Here is a 3,365-nt window from a genome sequence, read left to right as displayed (position 1 = left end):
TTAATAACAAAATCATTGTTTGGGGAAACAGTGACATGGAACACGTCACTGCAGAGCCAGCAGCCACTGCTTGACAATGCCCCAACCCCTAGGTAGACCTGCCAAAGGACACTGTTCATTTCTGTGTAAATAAAACAGGATCTCAAAGCTGTCGTGTTGTCATCTGTCCAATCTGATTTGCCTGCTACCACTGAGGCTGTGCTGCGACCCACGGTCAGCTCCCACGGAACCTCTGCCCTCACCGCTTCGTGGGCTTGCAGAGGACGATGGCGGGCAGGCCCTCCCGGCCCCAGCCTCACCACAGCACTGCTTCCCCACCGCTTTGGCAGGCCAGACCCCTGCAGACCCAGCATCCTCCTGAGCTGGCCGTCCACACTGCATTACTTAGGGTTGGTTGGTTTTTAAGTTTTTCTCCATCTCTGTCCTTCAAATACAATGGAAAAACATGTTCCCGTAAGTAATATGGTAAGGAGGCCTTTGCCATAATAGTTGAGATGCTACAGAGAGGCCTGCCTCCCTTCTGAGAATCCCTGGTTCAAATCCTGGCTGCTCTACTTCCCATCCAGCTTCCAGCCAACACACTCCCTGGGGTCACTACTGGGATGCAATCCTTTTATCAGACTTCAAAGTTGATCCCAATTCATACTCTGCTATCAGCTTTTCTAAGATTTATTTATTTTTATTAGAAAGATTTACAAAGAAAAGGAGAGGCAGAGAGATCTTCCATCTGCTGATACGCTGCCCAGATAGCTGCAATGGCCAGAGCTGATCCAAAGCCAGGAGCTTCTTCCAGGGTCCCAAGGCTTTGGGCCATCCTCCACTGCTTCCTCAGGCCACGGGCAGAGGGCTGGGTGGAAAATGCACAGGGCGGGTGTGGGTGCTTGAAGGCTGAGAATTAGCCTGTTGATCCATGTTGCTGGCCCCTCATTTCATCTTGCACAGTTTCTTCCACATGGGGTTTACAGGAGACTGCTTTCAAAGGAGAAAAGCAAACGAGGAAGAGCTACTAAATACTCTCAGGGCCATCATTAGTTAATAACAGCACAGCAGCAAACTCCGCTTTTCCCAAAGTTCCTTGCTCCTCCTCCTGTGGCCCTCCGGGTTAAGTGGGCAGATGTTAGCAAGAGAAACTAGAAGACGGGACAGCCCAAAGCCTTGGACCCAGCACCCACATTGGAGACCTGGAGGAGGTTCCAGACTCCTGGCTTCGGGTCATCTTGGCACCAGCAGTTGCAGCTGCTTGCAGAGTGAACCATCAGATAGAAGATCTGTCTCCTTTCAGTAAATCTGACTCCCCCCCCCCCAAAACAAATAGATCTTCGAAAAAAGATGTAGTAATTTATTTGAAAGTGCTGCAGAGACAGAGGGAGAGGTCTCTCACTGGCTCACTCCTCAGCCCACTACACTGAGCCAGGAGCCTCCTCTGGTCTCCCATGTGGGGACAGGGAACCTACACACACGGGTCATCTTCCAGTTTTCCCAAGCACATTAGAAAGGAGCTGAAGGGCCCAGCGCCGTGGTCTAGCGGCTAAAGTCCTCGCCTTGAACACCCCGGGATCCCATGTGGGCTCCGGTTCTAATCCCGGCAGCTCCACTTCCCATCCAGCTCCCTGCTTGTGGCCTAAGGAAAGCAGTCGAGGACGGCCCAATGCATTGGGACACTGCACCCGCGTGGGAGACCTGGAAGAGGTTCCTGGTTCCCGGCTTCGGATTGGCGCAGCACCGACCCTTGTGGTCACTTGGGGAGTGAATCATCAGACGGAAGATCTTCCTCTCTGTCTCTCCTCCTCTCTGTATATCTGGCTTTGCAGTAAAAATAAATAAATCTTAAAAAAAGAAGAAAGCTGAATCAGAACAGGAGCAGCCAGGACTCGAACCAGTGCTCATATGGGATGCTGGCATCACAGATGGCAGCTCTGTAAGCCAGACCACAGCACCAGCCCCTTAGGGCTCTCATTTCTGCACCTAAGAGTCACCTGTGCCCCACCTGGTACTCGATGTACCTAAACTCAGTGCTGACGCTCCCCAAAATGAGGGGGAGTTTAATCTCTGTTTTACTCTCATTATTTAGAATGACTCCTGAGCATGTGGGAGCTCCTGTTCTGTAGGTATTGCTGAGCCGAAGGTCGGACAGATGAAGGCTAGAGGGTAACAGGTGCGAGCAGGCAGTGAACCCAGGCTTGATGAGCCCAGATGTTTTCACAAAAGGTGAGCACAGCTGCATGCCCTCAGTGAGCAGGAGCCGAGTGATGGGAAGGAGATTTCCTGCACTGGATGGAAAGACCTTGCCTGACTAGCCACCTGGGGCCCTCCGTGGGGGAAGAGTATGGAGTTTGGAGTCAGCCTCTCAAATTTGAAAATAAATACATATCTCTCAAAATGTCTGGAAGTGCACCCTCAGGGAATGGGGTTGGAGAGGTTAGAGAGGGCACTGCAAAGGTCCCTGGGCACTATGACACTTTCCATCCATTGTCCTCAGCCCTGGCTCACACATGATCCTGCAACAGGTGCCCAGACAAATTAAGTAGGTTGAGATCCATCTTAGTGTTGTAAGATTAAATATCATGTTGGGGGCCCGGCGGCGTGGCCTAGCGGCTAAAGTCCTCGCCTTCAACGCCCCGGGATCCCATATGGGCAGCAACTCTGCTTCCCATCCAGCTCCCTGCTTGTGGCCTGGGAAAGCAGTCGAGGACGGCCAAAAGCTTTGGGACCCTGCACCCGCGTGGGAGACCTGGAAGAGGTTCCTGGTTCCCGGCTTCGGATTGGAGCGCAACGGCCGTTGCGGTTCACTTGGGGAGTGAATCATCGGACGGAAGATCTTCCTGTCTCTGCTCCTCTCTGTATATCTGACTTTGTAATAAAATAAATCTTTAAAAAAAAATAAAATAAATAAAAAAATAAAAATCATGTTGGGTCCCTGCCGCCCTTGGGAGGGACCTGTTGAGCTCTGGGATCCTGGCTTTGGCCTGACTGTGCCCTGGTGGCCGCAGGGATTTGGAAGATGAAGCGGGGAGTGAAATAGTTGTGTGTGGATGAAGATTTAGTGGGGTTTTGTTTTAATTTTGAATTTTATGATACAGTTTCATAAGGTCTGGGATTTCCCTACCTGCTAAAATTTAGTTTTAAGAGGCTAGTTCTTGGGCCCAGCATGGTGGCCTAGCAGCTGAAGTCCTTGCCTGGCACGCACCAGGATCCTACATGGGCTCGAGTTCATGTCTGGTCCCGCTTCCCTTCCAGCTCCCTGTTTCTGGCCTGGGAAAGCAGTTGAGGACCGCACAAAATCTTGGGACCCTGCACCCACGTGGGAGACCTGGAAGAGGATCCTGGCTCCTGGCTTCAGATCTGCTCAGTTCCAGCCGTTGCGG

This window comes from Ochotona princeps, chromosome 11 (assembly GCF_030435755.1).
Source record: "Ochotona princeps isolate mOchPri1 chromosome 11, mOchPri1.hap1, whole genome shotgun sequence".
NCBI lineage: Eukaryota > Metazoa > Chordata > Mammalia > Lagomorpha > Ochotonidae > Ochotona > Ochotona princeps.
This window is presented reverse-complemented; position numbering follows the sequence as displayed.